The sequence below is a fragment of the Spodoptera frugiperda genome, chromosome 7 (assembly GCF_023101765.2).
Source record: "Spodoptera frugiperda isolate SF20-4 chromosome 7, AGI-APGP_CSIRO_Sfru_2.0, whole genome shotgun sequence".
Classification (NCBI taxonomy): Eukaryota; Metazoa; Arthropoda; class Insecta; order Lepidoptera; family Noctuidae; genus Spodoptera; species Spodoptera frugiperda.
The window spans coordinates 11,319,078-11,336,797 of NC_064218.1; the positions used below are offsets into that span (position 1 = coordinate 11,319,078).

General features: G+C 34.2%; 1 protein-coding gene across 3 annotated transcripts in view; it reads left to right on the forward strand.

Moving 5' to 3' along the window:
- LOC118265753 (zwei Ig domain protein zig-8) overlaps nucleotides 1-17,720 on the forward strand; it is a 215,959-nt gene that overhangs the window by 16,882 nt on the left and 181,357 nt on the right. For 2 of the 3 annotated variants that reach the window (XM_050695126.1, XM_050695127.1), the window contains exon 2: nucleotides 5,171-5,254. The exons of the other annotated variant lie outside the window; for it this stretch is intronic. The gene's annotated coding sequence lies outside the window, so the exon portion shown is untranslated. The remainder of the gene's footprint in view (nucleotides 1-5,170; nucleotides 5,255-17,720) is intronic. 3 annotated transcript variants of the gene reach the window in all.

The following is a 17,720-nucleotide window of genomic DNA, read 5'->3' on the forward strand; positions in this document are numbered from 1 at the left end:
ATTATATTATATTATATTAATCGAAATGGTAACATATATGTAGTACCTAGTTATTCTACAAATATTTACAAATGATTACAGTACTCCGGACAGTTTGTCCCAAGCCAATTTTCACATCATTAACCTGTTTTCATAGTGGACCGGTTGACGTTGATGTAACACGTATTAGTAATCTTCTGTATAAATATATAAAACTTTTTTGTTACTGAATGACTAACTGACTCACTGACAGTCAACGCATAGTCAAAACTATTGCATGTAAGATGATATTATTATTAATTTTCTGATATTAATATTCTATTATATTATATAAAACTTTCGTTATTGAATGACTGACAGACAACGCATACTCAAAACTATTGGATCTAGGAAGCTGAAACTTGATATGTATGTTCCTTAAGGAGTGTACTCCCCTACACTCCTCTTAGAAAGGATTTCTGTGAATTGCTATAGTAACGGGAATCACCTATCTATGCATACGAAACCGCTGGTAGAAGCTAGTATATGTTATGTAACAATACATACAGATTATATTGTATACATGATTAATATACAATTAACAATACGTATGCTTTAATCTTATCTTACATTTTTTAAAACGTGGTACCAAAACGTAGTTTGTTCATTCTAGTTTTAGAAAATTTTAGAAGATTGAAATACATCAAAGGCAAAGTATTTATTTCTATTAATCCTAAATAAGGCACTTTTGAAACGTCTCGTAAATTGTCAGTCAGTCTGTCTGTCAATGAAGCTAGGTGCCCGTTCCAAAGTGTAGCTTCGAATGGAGAAGAACGAGTAAGAAACTCCATATATTTCAATTTCAATAGTTTATATAACACTTGTTAATTAACGTTATAAGTTTCGCGTTATTAATTTAATATCATTGTAGATATTAATTGCGTAATAACATTAAAACTCTACTACATAGGACTATTACCGAGAAATTCTAAATTAATTTACCTAAGTAATAATTCAAATATTTGTTTATCTGAACAAGAATTTAAACACAATACGAGTAATATCATTTCCAGCTATCACGACTGAAACCAATCACTAACAATAATATGGAAAATACCTTTAACCAATTGTAAACTAATCATATTTATGGAAACATAAAATGTTCACATAATTAAAGTTATTACTAATTCTGATAATTTTTAATAAATTAATACTTCTCTAAAAATAAGATTTAAATAGTTACTGATAATTGTCTATGGGTTATGGTTTATGTTTCTTTATACTTTTTTATTATTATTATTGTGTTGGTAACACTATGGCGTGGCGCGAAATTTTGAGCGTTGCAAAAATATAAATAATTGTTTTATATAATTGTAAAGTTAATATAAAAGTGTAATCATTTTATAATTGAACCTAAAAAATAACCTAATTAAATGCCGACATGAAGGAATTATCAGGTTAAAATAAACTATGTCACACACCAACGATCTGGGAACAATGCCAACTATTTTACAGTTTCAAACTGAATTCTGTTTCAATGAAAATAGTAAAATTGGCTCGACGTTACACTCAGGTTTCCAATATTATTTTAAATCTACCTATTGATACCGCGATCGGTAAATTTTAGAGTCGTTTTTCTGTTTGGTCTCGGTAAAATAAAGTAAGTAGGTTTGTTTTGATATAAAGACCTAAATTCCACGAAATTGCTTGACAGATTTGAGTAGGTACATTGAACTACTCGTGCCTGTACATTTTTATTTCTAGATAGTCACACAAATTCTATAAATCTGCAAGTTTGTTTCTTTAGATGTTTGTCCGTCAATCACGCTGAAACTACAGAAAGGCTTATAATGAAATTTGGTTTTTAGGGAACAGAGAGTAAAGTTCCCCAAGAAAAGGAGGATCCTCCGACCAGGCGAGGTGATCAGCCTGGCGGGCTTTCTGCCCAACAGTTGTTCGTTGGGATTTTCTATCCGTGTTAATTCGCATGTAAACTTCGTATGTGCGATGCAGGATATTTATGACGTCATCCGTTGATTTGCTCGTCGATAGTCTATGTGCGAATTCTGTCATCTGTCACTTGTCAGTTGTGTCGCCACAGGTTTATAGACAGAGTATGAGTTGACTTGGGTTATAGGATATTTTTTATCTAACGGGAAATCGGGGGAAGCTAGTATCTAATAAATCTGACCTCACTGAGTTCAAAAGGTTAGAAAAATATATTTTGTATTGTTGGAGATAAAAAATAAAATATAACAATTATTATGTATCCAAACAATGGTTTTACCGATAATCAAATTTCAATTCTCTTGTTATTACAATAGAAGTGTATTTATCTTATCAGATTCCTATTCAAATAAAATATTATTGTCTACTTTTATTCCGTTCAACTTGTATTTTTACAAAACACACCTACTCTTATGACAATATAACCTATCGACACCCGCTAAGTATAAGTATGTATCTGCCAGATACACGAAATGGTTTTTATTGCATTTTTAGCTTCAACGTACCTGTATCTATCCAATAAAAAAATATCAAAAAAATTGTAACAGCCGAACATGGTTTTTTTTCAGACGCATAAGTATTTATCTGAATTAGCTAGGAAATAAATACAACGTACAAATATGTAAGTTCCAGTTAAATAGTAGTACGCGGGGGGATCGAGACGCGGGGTGCGGGCATCTGCCGCTCGCTCAGTTCTTCGCGGTAACAGCGAGCGGCACGCGCGAGCGGTGCGTTATATTTTATTAATATAGTGAACGCTATAAATTCTTAGTATCGTTAAAGCAAAATGCAATTAAAAGGCGACAGAATCTCACCATGTCACCACCAAATGAGATTTATTCGTCACCTAGACAAGGTAAGTCCTAATGATAATTATTATGGAATTTTAGCCATTCCCGGTGCATAAGTGTGTATCTACGTAGTTACACATTTATACACTGGATTCAATTTTAATTGTAAAATGTATCTAGGCACTTAAGACTTATTCCATGGATATCGCGTAAAATATTCGATAAATATTCCATTGAAAAAGTGTGGATGTGGCAGTTAGAGTATTTTGATACATTCTAAGACCGGAGTAAAATTATCTATGTGTTATAAAACAAAACCATAAACCTTTACAAACAAAATTTCCTTGTAAACATAAACTGTACTTAATTTTAAACTCAGTTACCAAATTTCAAACCATAAATCCTTAAAATGACAAAGATATGACAATTTATAATTTTTGCAATCTTAAATTCGCTCTCCTGTAAAATTTAACTTTTTCAGTTACTTACTTATACTTAGGACGTGTCCCTATATTGCCACTTCAAGAAGTCAATGAAACCTACCTAACAACGTATTTTATTAAAGTTGAGTAAAGGAGAATAAAATTTTCACTAGTATAGCAAAGCATTATACAGGACTGGACTACATTCGGTTGTTTGAAACAAATCTCAGTAGTAGCACGGAGTCTGGAAATGTGCCCGGTATATAACAATAGACTCACCCTCTATTACACGGGACCTATAACATAAATTGTGAAAAGTGGGTGTACATTGTATAGTGGCATTACGGGCCGTAGCGCCTCTGCCTACAACATTGAGGATAAAAGGCATAATATACACCTTTGCCTACAACCTTCGGGAGTAGTCACTGATTCACGATTTCAATCACAGATATAATGAAATAAATATAATGAAATATGTAATTTTCAATATAGAAAGCTCCTTCAATTTATCAATTCATAAAACTAGATAACAATAACATTGGACGACATAATAACCACTCTTATAATAAACTACTCATAATTATATATCAAGCCTTGAGTGTACTCAAGTACTTTTCATACAAAAACTAATGTATTTTTAACAAACCTCAGTATAATCTCTAATCAAGTATATTGTATAATGATAGTGTTCACAATATACTAATGGCTTCCTATCGTAAAATCCGTAGCAATAATAATATAGACCATAAATAATGTCTCAATAAAGTATAATTAGATTTTATTGATACTCTATACTCATTTGGTTAGATTAGTTTAATGTGATTGGGTGGTTTCGAGTGCTTTGAAAGTATAATATGATAAGGTAAAAAAGGACCAAAGGCATCTCCTATAACTTATACCCCTAAAGTCCAGCAACGTATTTGTAACTCCTCTTGTGTTGTTGGTCTGGTGTTGTGTCGCACAGTTCTAATGCAGTTATTGAGAATCTGTATAAATATTTGACGAGGAATTTGACTAGTTTCAAGCTATGCTAGAGGCTGATATTCAAGAGCAGTATCCCGCGTCGTTTGTCGCGTTATGTGTATAAGCCGACAACTTAATAATTAATTTAGTAAGTTTCATGAAAATTATAATCAAATGTTGACCTAACATAATTTACCCTCAAAAAGTACAATCTTACATCCTATTTACAAGTCCATTACATATCTAAAATAATGACAACAAACCTGACTATCCAATCTTCAAAAAACTGGGTCGCTACAGTCATTATGTGCCGAAAAAATAACACGGTAGACACAAACGATATGATATCTCGATAAATTCCACAAATGATTACTTGGACCAGCCAAAACGTACGATTACAGGGAAAATAAGACACTTCTTCGATCCACAAATGTGTACCAATATACATATATACTTTATTCTGAGAATGTGAACGTTTACATAATGAAATGTACGGAACATAATATAACACCCTGTCTGTAATAACGGGAAGGGTAGACAAAAGAGAGTTTAGTTATGTTGTCCCATTCAAAATTAAAGGAAAGTTTTTAATGAACACGATACTGAGAAATGATAACAGCAAATTTTCAAAAATAAGTCTATCAATTATTGTGGTAGAGCCATGCATCGGCACGAATGGCCCGGCTCGACCGGTGTGATATCACGGTCTCACAGAAATCCGACGTGAAACAACGCTTGCATTGTGTTTCGTTTTGTGAATGAGGCTACTGGAGGCGCAATTTCCAATCTTCCCAATCCCCGATTTCCCAACAACCTTTAAATTCCTAACCCCTAAAAGCAACGCCCTTGCCCTCTGGTGTTTCGGATGTCCAAAGGCGGCGGCGATTGTTTACCATTAGGTTATTCGGCTGCTCGTTTACCGGCTAATAACATAAAAAATAATAAATATGGACAATGAAATCGCCATTCTCAGCAATTAATTACCCCTGAGTACACAAATTCATTCAATTCTTTTTTTTTCGGTTGCAGGCAGTCGTGCTTCATCATTGGTCACATCTTTGCTTACCACCAGGCAAGATAGTGGCCAAACGCTAGCTAATTACAATAAATTAGGTAAGTTTCTAAAGTTACTCTTACTTAATTTTAGTTTACTCACTCATAATAAGAGGTGAGTTTATTGTACTACAATCTTGTTGTATACACTTTTCACCAGGGGTTTCCAACTCTTTCATGGTCAAGAACCAATTTTATTATCATTCTTGTTTGACCAAGGACCACTATTACTATTATTTTTTTAATGAAATTTTCTTAAAAGTCATGATTGGATTCGTTCTTGTAAAAAATCGTCTCCTTTGACATAAGTTTATCCTACCTTTATCCGTGGAATGTATTAAATACAGGTGTAGTCTTTGCATTGTTTTCCATTTTACGAACTATACGTTGTCTTCTGCGGACTATTGGATTGGTTGGCAACCACTGCTTTAGACTATTAAGTCTTCTTAATAGTCTTTACTTTGGAAAAATCGAAAAATAGCTCAATGACTTTTACGACCACTCGACTGAAGTAGCAGTTTACAAAGTTTCATACTTAAAAGTACTGACTATATACGAGTATATTTTAAACTGAAAGAAGCTACTCAGCAACTGAATCTACCGACCTTAGATAAAAGTGTCTAGATCCATTCATATATACGTAGAAGTGAGACACGTGACTGAAGGAAAAACATTATTTTTGAGTGTACTGGTCAATGACCTTTCTTCTTAGCTCGTATCATTCACATAAGATCGAGTGTGAGAACACTGAAGTAATTTTGTCTAGGTGTTATTTTGTCTCTAATACGTTGTGTCCTAGCTTTACTAAGCTGCGAAGTTTTTAAAAAGCAGGATATGTTATGAGTCAACTAGTAACATATTAAAATTCTTTCGTAAATGTACGCAATATTAAAGCTGCAAATATTAGCGTCAGTTCTCACTAAGAACATAATAATTTATAAAAAAGAATTGACAAAAATTCCCAATGTTTTTCCAAAAAGGACAAAATTGAGACTCTTATTTTTATGTTAAAATATTTTCTGAAAACTGGCAATCCTCCAAAAATCCTGATAAAGATTGTAAAGTTGTAGATGCAGTCTTATTCACGTTGCAACTGAAAAATAACATGTATTGTGAATTCTGTAGGTACCATATCCCTATTGTTTAAATTTTTCTACAAAAAGGAACAGCGATTTCAGAAAATAAAAATCCCAATTATTATTCCCATTCCGTCGCAACTACTGCAAACCAGTAGATACATACATGAAAACATCGGAACTCTGAAGTCTGGCGCGTCCAAGGGATATGGATAACTGTCATGGATCCCGCAACGAAATTAGAATACATATTGTTAAGAATTTACCAAAATAGGATAACCCAATAGCCTTCCAGTATATGGAGCTCAACTCAAGACCCTTCCCCTTGATTAACAAACCACTCGGCCAACAAGCATCTTATGTACATTCCCAAACCACAAAAACATTGAACATCCTTATCTGCATATTTTGGCAAACACACAAAGCAATGTTAACAAGCCAAGCCATATAGATGTGTGTTCCGAATCAGACACATAACATTAACATCGTGCCGCGTAAATCAAGCCAAAAAGACTATAAACCCACCATTTTGAATTGTAAATGTGGAAAAAGGAATATTTGTCACTCCGCATGCCCCAGTCATGAAGCAATGCGCAGTTTTTGGTTAGGGAAATTGCTATTTTTTCTCTTTTCTTCAGAAAAAGAAATGGGAGATAGAAAATAGGTATTACTAAAGGATCTAGAATGAATTTCGATGCTCCTGCTTATGTTTTGTTTGCGAAAAATATAGGAATTGAATTTGTTAGATCCAACTCCGCATATGTGATCTGATAAAATTTTTGTGTAGGGTTTACGAAGATGAAAGTAGGCCTGACATTTTTGATCCTAAACTTTCGTTGGTTGTTGATTTTATTTTTAAGTTATCAGTTCTTATCAATTAAAAGCCTCAATGAAAATAACTGAAGATGGAGGGCCCAGTAGGGCTGATGTCCAACCCGGAGCTGCGGACTATCTGGGGAGTTACCGGGGCTCCAGCTCGATGAGTAGGAGTAATAACGGGGTGGTTTTTAGTCAGAAAATGTCTGACACCCCTCATAGAAAATTAATAAAACAAATAACAAACATTTGACTATCTTATGCCCTATTAACCTTAAAACACCATCATGACTTTTAATCGTTCTAGTGGAAAATATGGCGCCTAAAATTACGTTAGAGAATCATTCACTTCTCTAGACGACGTCGTCATATTTTTTTATTTCATCACAAAAAGCCGTGTTACGTCATCTGCACCCGTCACAGATAGAAATCTCTTGTAGCCTGAGGCTTGGAAACTAGAGACTAGATTCTGTTAGTGTTTGAACATAAGTTAGTTTTCGTGTACTCTTCTAACCTCCACGTTTTTGCTTGAATTGGTGTCATGTCAGCAAATAAATGTACCATCTTTCACTATATTCTTATTTCATTTGCAAAATGTAACATCAAAACTGAAGTGATATTGATCTAATTGAATTGTTGAGCACAACAAAATAATAATAAATAATGCTCTAAGTAACTCCGAAAGCTTACAAAGGATCCAACAAATAAAATAATGGGTCATTCTTTTAGAAGAACACATACATTTTATACTAAAAAAGGCACCACTCCAATCAAATAGAGTTGTCCCTATCAAGCAGAATTCAAATCCTTCCACTCCAACCCTTTAGTTGCACAAAATCCTCGTCATACACTCAACTATTTCCCAAAACTGCACAGTCATACACAAACATTAGACACAAAAAACGTGGCAATCCATTTTCGAAGGAAAACTCAAACGATCCCATTACGAAACAAGCTCAAAACTCGACTCATCAATTGTAGAAACGGACTTAGAAAATTGATGAACCGAGAACGATATAATCTCTTTATCTAAAATCGCCGTTTTTAAAGCCCCAACTAAAAGTACTGTGAAAAATATCCCCGCCGACCGGCTGGGCTGGTACAAACGTCCCCCTTACTTCGAAACTTGTAAGAACCATTCCATCGCTACGTGCCGCATCCATTGCTGGTTCTCAACCGATTACAACTCGTTCATTCCTTCCGACTACGTAATGGACGTTGTTTGGACCGAGTTTGTAGTTTGTTGGAATTACGTGGGTCGTTTGACATTGAGCAAGGGGTTCCACTTTTAAGATTCAATCTTGTAAAGGCTGAAATCGCTTCAAGTTTTTTGTCGAATCGTTTTTGAGTTTGATGTTTTATTGATAGGGGAATTAAATAGAATGGAAAATTATCCTCTCATTTAAAAGGGAAGAAAATAACGTTTTTGAGAATCACCTTTATTTATTTTTTACAACATTGTGTTTAAGGCTCTTTTGGGTATTTGTTACAATATGGATGATGACGGGGTACGAAACTTAGAAATCAATTTAGTCCGTCAGTTAGGCAATCAAATTTCATATAAGATAACAACTCTTAGACAAAATGAATCAAAGTTTAAAAGTGGGTGCAAATACGTCATTTCTACGTATAAAATGCACCTAGAAGTGACGTTATGCGATTTTTCAAATCGATGTGTGATACTAGAAAGTTTTTGTTTCCATAAGCAAATAAAAAATACGTGTCTTATATTTTAAGATAAGAGAGGCGGACTTTAAAATACAAATCAGTCAAATATCCTATTGATAAATATTATAAAAATAAGAGACCACTTATTACGTGCATTCATTAATAACATAATTAAAAATGTAAGCACTGTAAACAATACAGTTTATTTTAGTTTACAAACAACTACAACAGCTCATATATCCAGTAGACAGCTCTCTAATTTCATACAAACATTATCAAAACAACTAATTAACGTGTTCACAAAATTATAATAAAAATAAAGCTATGCTTTAATAATTTTGTTTATTTTCTGCCTAACAAAATTATAACTCCACTCTTCTCAATTAGTAGAAGTACTGAGTAACAACATACAATTAAAATAATTAATATTATAACATCTCTTAGGTTTCATTAGGCTTCGTATACTCATCTAAATTTGACGCACGTTTCTCTAGAAATACTTTAAAACATTTGACGATATATAAGGTGTTCTAAAAATATCTGCCACGACTTTAATGGGAGGTAGTGTTGTATTTTTTTAAGGGGGAAAATCATCCAATGACTTCTCTCGCCTGTCGGGCAAGGAGAGAGGCAGTGTCAGACTCTTACTGACTAAATACCACCCCGTTCTTACTCCTGCTTTCCGAGTCGAAGCCCCGGTAAACCCGCTAGGTAGTCCGCAGCTAGTGTTGTATTGAAAGATTACAATAGTCAAGAAATTTCGTACCCCGGACCAGTTAATTCAATTTGAAAACATAAAGCAGTTAAATAAAAATTGACTTACATCGACTTTACGTGAAAGAGATAAGAGGTAGCTCTTTCATAACAATCTTATTCGTAGATTATTTTTGTATGTGAAAAAGTTACTCATAATGAATACTTTAATATTTACTATAGTATCTCCTATCCTTCTATCTTCAAACGCAACACTACCTCCAATTAAAGCCGTGGCAGATTCTTTAAAAGCCCCTTATATGTTTTTTTATTATGCTGCTATATTAAGGTGCTCCAATTATATCAGATATTCTATTTATAGACAAAATACCGTGGGCTAGACAAGATATTATAATAATTACACAAAATTATAATAAGTTCTTGGAATTAGGTCCGAGAATTAAAGTCTTTGGTTTCAACCGAATTCAGTTAAAATAATATATAAATTAAATACCATAACATATTTTTTATAACTTTTGTGAGGTATACTAAATTAAATATTATGTTATTGGCTTATTCACGTAACCACCGTAGCAGCGTCACAGTCGCGTGTCGCGGAATGCTGCTCTTGAATATGAGCCTCTAGCATGACTTGAAAATAGTCGAGTTCCTTGTCAAACAATTACGTGAATATAACAATAACATGATAATTTATAGAGACTTGTTTTTTTTCCTACATTTTAGCAGTTACATCATAAATTGAGTATAATTCGGGATCTTAACTTGAATCTTTGACAAATTGGAAAACTAACTTTTTACTTAAATTAATACAAAAAATTAAGTTACATAAATATCACACACCAGGATCTCTTTGTTTTTTGAGGGGCTGAAATCATCCAATGATTTCTCCCGCCTTGGGCGAGGCAAGAGGGAGTGTCAGACTCTTACTGACTAAAAACTACCCGGTTCCTACTCCTGTTTTTGCCACCCGATTTTAGCAATGCATTCTAGACGATCCACACGTCCGAACATAACCGTGCCTTTTGAGTCCTTTTTGTCGTTCCTCGAACCATTTTGTGAAAAGCCAATCAACTTGTACGCAGGTAGTACTGGCTCCTGAATCGCTTTGAAGATCTCTCGATTCGTTAACCGACCGTTTTGATCCGCCAATTAGAACATTTCTTAGATTGCAGATAAATAAAAAATTTTCGCTGTAAGATTTTTTTTTCAAACGATTTTTGATGGTGAAAGTTGTTTGATCCTGATTATAACATACGAAAATTACTTTGAGCTTTCCTTTACATCAAATAGTAAATAAAAATTATGTAAGGTTTGTATAAAAACGCTTATTAAAACATGAATGAAAAAAAAAACACTCCATATACGAGTTGATATTTTGTTTCAGATTAAAAATAAAACGCTACAAAGTCTTTCCGATCTCATACCAAAAGGTTATCATAATAATGGTCCGCAAAAATTTTATTAAAACTTTTTCTATTTCGGAAAATAATTTTCAATTGTTTTTACGGACAAACCCCGTAAAATGTTGAACATACTATATTAGGGACAGTATGCTAGAGGGCGTTTTGTTCGAAATTGGAAATTCGAACTGTTAAATACGAGTACAACTTCAACCCTTTATCGAAAAACGTTTTTATTATAATACAAATACGATGAAAATTTCGTACAAAATGTAAAATTTCGATATCAACACTGATATTCGGAGAATCGTATAAATAATGTCAATTTGCGCTGGCCACTTTGTTTTAGGTACCCGTGGAAATGAAATGAACACAATCACGGGTCCCTACTCCCTTTCGAGGTCATTTGTAAACGAAACAAACAAAAAACACGACACGTGTTTGTTGAGAGAAAAATCTAATATGAAAACGGACTGAAAGTTTGAACAAAAATGTACTTTATGTAGGTATCCACATAAAGTACTTTTTTGTTTTAGCTAAATGTGCCTATAGATGAGCGTGTAAATTTTTTCATTAACAGTTTATATATTTTATTTGGGAACACATATAAGTAGGCACAATAGTTTTATTTTTTATTCAAGGAAAGTGTGTAACAATATGTAAAAGTAACTACTGATATTATTTGCTACGTTGTTTCATTATACCAATCGTAATATTTCAAAAACAGATATTATGTATTTTATGTCGCGATATCATAGAGCCTGATGGTTAGCAATCGCCGCCCCCCATGGATACCCGAAACATCAGAGGCGTTACAAGTGCGTTGTCGGTCTTTTGTGGGTTAGAAATTTAAGGGTTGTTATGGAATCGGGAATTGGAAAGGGTGGTAATTGGGCCTCCGGTAACCTCTGTCACACAACGCAAGCGTTGTTTCACGTTGGTTTTCTGTGAGGCCGTGGTATTACTCCGGTCGAGCCGGGCCATTCGTGCCGAAGCATGGTTATCCCACACTTACTCGTTATATACCTGACTTTTATAAATTATAATCTCCAATGCCAAGAATGGAGATTATGGCAAACCCTTCTTATGTAGAAGAGGCCTGTTGTCCAATAGTGAATTACTATAGACTGTTATGTATGAATAACACTTAGTATTTTCTAGAAATACGAACCCTAAACATCTAGCACTACATTACAAACTTTTCCAATATAATAAACAAAACGACGGACAAACAAATTTTCTTCTACTTACATAATGAAACAGACGATTTTGCCTTTTTTTCAGTTTTAGGCCTGAAACGATTTTTACGTAATATATTTATTACGGTCATATATCAAATGTTTCATATGTTCAGCTATATTTAGATTTAAGGGGTGGCAGTAATTGCTTTTTTGCGGCTTAAATCGTAGGGGTGTCAAAAGAATCGGAGTTCGGAGGTTTATTTAATTGTTTTTCGCTGCAGTGTACCAAAAGGTAATAATTTTTTATTTGCTTCTGTTTGTACTTTATTTGGGAAACTGTTGATTTATGTTTTTTAATTATGTTTGGAGCTAAAGCTGTTTGAATTAACTAGGTGTAGCAAGCGAGACTTTAGAAATATGTACAGATGACTGTATAGTTGACGCGGTGGTTGTCCAACTGGCTGCCGCCCTATGTGTAGCGGGTTGAATTCCCGCTCAGAGTAATTCTTTGTGTGATCCAAAAATCGAGTCTGAGTGTCATGTGTATGTGAACTTGTATGCTTGTAAACGCACGCACGACGTAGGAGAAAATTCTAGTGTGGAACAACGATTTTAAACAACGAATGAAAAAAAAAATACTTTTAATTATATATTTTTTTTCTGTTCTTTGAAATATATTTCATCAATTTTTGGTTTATAGTAAGATTCTTTTGATTAATATTTTAATACTGGAAAATTTTTATTCCAAAATATGCCAGAATGTTCCCTACTTACTACAATAACATAACAGGTGAAAACTGGGTCAACTGCTTCTCTCTACCTATCCCTTTTCACGAATATCAAGCGTGATGTTACAATAACACTACTCCGTTTTCAGTTACAATAATATTATATATTCGTCGATATGTTTGACATAGTGGTCGGTCGATATAACGCTATGTAGGTACGTGGGTTCAATCTCCCGACAAATATTTGTGTGACCTACAAGTTTGGGGTCTTGATGTGACGAGGCAGGAGAAAATGTATGTGATGAGCGTTTTTTTGCTATGTGATATAATAAAATTGGATGATATTTTGGTTTCGAATATCGAAGTGGTTAACAATAAGATAGCTACAGAATTGTTATTTATAACAAACGTAGACGATTTGGTGTAAAACTTGGTCTGTATTGGTTTCAAATATACAATTTTGCATGCACATGACACACTCAGACCCGAAACAATAATTTCTGGTTCAGGCAAAGTATTACTCTGTGTGAGAATTATTAAACTCGCTACACGTTGTACGACAGCCAGTTGCCCAGCCACCGCACCAATCGTGCAGTCAATGTAATATAATGTAATAGGAGGAAAACCTATCTTAATAATACTATCGTTACCACCATCATCATCAACGACAGTCAGAAGACATCCTCTACGGGATAAAGGCCTAGACCCCTTACATCGACAGCCAGAAGACGTCCATGTTGTGGGACAAACCTCCTCCTTAGTCTCTAAACCGAACAACCTTGCCACCTGCTTACACTATAGATACTGTACATTGAGCATATTCAGGCTTCGTGTTGTCGTATACAAGTATGTATATGTGAGGTGTTCTAAATTGATCTGCCACGACTTTAATGAGAGGTTGTATTAGAAAATTGCAATTGTGAAGAAATTTCGTACCCCGGACCAGTTAATTCAATTTGAGAACACAAAAACTTACATAAATATTGACTCTGTTCTACATAAAGTTGTTCCTTAATACGCACGTTGCGTCGCTTCTTCAGGAAAAACGATTGATAGCAATTATTTCCATTGAGAAAGCGACAGAGACACAGATTTTTTAAAGGTGTGAAAATCATCCTATGACTTCTCCCGAGTGTCAGACTCTTACTGTCTAAAAACCACCCTGTTCCTACTTCTACCCTTCGATCCGAATCCCAGGTAAACGCAGAGATAGCTTTTTTTAACAAAGGCACACATCGATGTTTTTCTATGTAAAAACATATTACTCATAATTAATAATTTATAATTACTATTGTAATCTTCAAACACAACACTACCTCTCATTAAAGCCGTGGCAGATACTTTTAGAACACCTTATATAATATAAATCGTACTAACAGTTCCAATGTTTATGTTATTGCTATAATGTAAACAGAAGTCCCGGTTCCCATCAGTTGGTCGGCCATGAATCCAGTCCACGGCTTTATGAAATGTCATTAATATTAGTATTGGCGCGTCGCCGAGACTCGTGCGGAGTATTAAACGTAATTTATTACTACGAAACTCATTCATTGGTCTTTTACGACATACAAAAACTATAGGCGAAGATGTTTTTCATGATCATCTTTACATTACGGCCTATTTCTTTTTGGAGTACTTGGAATAGGTCTAGTCTAGACTCTTTATAAGTCTTCTTCTATTCATTAAAGTGTGTATTTAGTGTAGTTACAAAGGTCTATTAATTTTCAGACTTTTGTATCTTGTATAATATTATCTACTGATATTTTTATCAAAATGCAAAATCAAAGTAACTTTTCTTAATTATACCATTTTATTGTGGGTAAAATCAGCCAATGACCCGCCTTGGGCAAGGCAAAAGGGAGTGTCAGGCTCTTACTGACTAAAAACTACCCCGTTTCTACTCCTGCTTTTCGAGCTGGTAAACCCGCTAGGTAGTCCGCAGCTCCTGTAACGTGTGCTATGGAACCCAGTACCGAGCTATAGCCCCGGTAAACCTGCTAAATAGGCCGCAGCTCTGGCCAATTATGGAACACAATACCTCACACTACAGTACTTAAATGTTTTTTTTGTAAACCAAACCCTTCAATAAAAAGGTAATTTTGTCCAAAGAGGTAACGAAAGAAAAACACTGGGAAAAAGATATCCAATCAAACATTATTTTTATGAAAAATACACGGAAAACCGGAACCTTTTCACGAACATATACATTTCGGTTCATTTTTTATTTAAGCAATAGGTACACAACCTTTTAGGCGATTGTCCGTTTAAAAAACTACCGTGTAGGTACTCGTACGAATTATTTTATCCCGTCGCATGTATTTTTTATAACTTCCTATTTTAATGTTTCTGTTAGTCATTTGAATATGCATCTGACTGTATGGTAAGCGCGTTGGCTGGGCTGGCTACCGTGCAACGTGTGGTTAGATTCCCGCACGAAGCAAATCTTTGTGTGATCGACAAATTGTTGTTTAATTTTAAGTACACATGCCGATCGCATCTCGGAGATTTTTTTATAATTATCTTGACGTGTAAAAGTGCTTTGTTGTAGCCTAATTACAAAAATAAATTCATTGTTTCATTGATTTCCATATCTAAGAATAATGCACCATTTTTCAAACCTGGATATCTATGCCAAGAATATATTCAAAGACAATTGGATTAACAAAGCAGCAACAGTCTATACCGTACTTCAATATTTCACCAATATCTAAGTAAGCTAACCCAAAATGTTTTGAGGGCTATTCCCTCTGGCCCTTGGACCTCATTGAGCCTGAATAAAAAAGGGCCCAAAGGGAATACTTTCGCTTTGCCATGGAATTTAATAAAACATGGGTTTTATATGGGTCCTGTTATTTAAAGGGATGGAATTTCATAGTTCAGTTTAATATTAAGTAACGATGGGATGCTCTACTGTTTACTAGCAGCGTCCAAATGGCGGATTATGGACTAAGATTTTTTTTTATTATGGTTTCATGAAGTATTTTGATGATATTGTCTATTAATTTACTTACTGACAATTTGAACAACCTAAGGGTGCTTTTCCACCAGTGATATGCTATGTTACGTTGCTGTAGATGTGTTTTGTTTCCACCAATCATATTCATTAGTACACACACCTTAGCAGTGGTGGAAATGGACTCAGCTAAGCTAAGTATTTGATGTGGAAAGATGCGTGCTATGGATGCTAACGTTTATAATCGTCATAAAATTTTAGTAGTATAATAATCGTAATATTAAAAAAGAACTGTAGAATTTCAATATAGAGTCTGACATCACGTATCTGAAAAAACATATCAACAAAATAGGTTTTTAGAAACGTACAAAAGTAGTACCTACATTTGAGTAAAATTTCCACATACCTAGTTTCATTAACAGATGAACATGAATCGTGCTAATTAAAAGTAAGTTCGTACGATGAATAGGACACACATTTAGAAGTTCTGGATTTTGTTCGTAGCTCCAGGCTTCTATATTGTTTTGTTGTGAAACAAGGGTCAATGTACAACAGTATTTTATTATTGAAATTGGGTATTTAAGGTCTGTTAGTATATATTTATATTATATAGGTTAAAGGTCTAAAAGTATTAATAGTAGCTGACATATTTCTTTTGGGAAAAAGGTATCCTTTTGCCCTCCGAAGAAATGAGCTCGTAATTATATAATTTCAGTAAATAATATAATAATCACTTTTTGTTTGTAAAGAGTCTGATATTATAGAGATGAATTCAATATGATTCTCAATTTTAGACTCCAATGGTACTGATTAACCCTGGATATCATCAGGAGGGTTAAGCTGGGGTTGACATAAATTTTGACATCGTGATTCAGAAAACGGCCTCAAATAAAAAATACCATCTATTGACGAATGTTAAAACAATACTTTCTCTGAATCGCAGAATTCTTACATATTCATTGCTAAACACAACACTACTTCCCATTAAAGCGGTGGCAGATAGATTTAGAATACCTTATATATTATAGATTATGAAACCAAAAATACTTTATTTTATCCGCAAATTGAACATCAGTGAGGCGAGAGAGAGTTCCATACTCTTACTGAATAAAAATCTCCTCCGTTCCTACTCTAGCTTCGATCTGAACCCCAGTAACGAGGTTATCCGCAGCTCCGTTGAACATTATACCTGAAATCAATTTCATCTAAGCTGAAGGCAGTTAATATCCTTACATTATGTATAAAGGGTACATAAACTCATACATGTAAAATCAACCTAAAACAATATGAAGACATGTTTTATTTTTCATCATGGCGGTCGATCTCAAACAATGGAGCTTGCGGAAGGCGCCCGAACAAAAGACGGGTTTCTCTGTCATACACAGAATATCTACAGGAACGCGTATAGGCGTCTTAGCGTGTAAACTGTCGTAAAATTATGAATTTGCTTTGATTTTCATTGTACTTTAGTTGCTATTGTGTCATATGTCATGTGTAGAATATTGGCTTTGATGCTATTAATTAAAAAGTTTGTTTGAAGGTGCTTTTCTTCCAGAGATGTGCTATGTAGCTATGCTACGAAGATGTAATAGCTAAGTTGTGAAATGTGAGACTGCTTTCATTGATGCTAAGCTATGTAGCTGTGAGAGGAAGATGCGTAGTTCGAGTATACGATGCATACATCCATAGCGCGCATCTTTCCATATAAAAACATAGCTTAGCTGAGTCCGTTTCCACCAGTGTTATGCTATGTGTACCAATTGATATGATTGTTGGAAGCTACACGCATCCACAGCATGATGGCTTAAGGATGGCTTAGTTAAACAAAAATCATACATTTTCAAATAACGCAAACCACAACTAAACTTTTAACTATTTCATTCATTATACTTAGACTACAAAATATTTTAACAAAAATAAAACCTTTTCATTAAGTATAAACTAAAGTAAATTTACCACACATTAATTTCTTACTGGATGTTCTTGACAG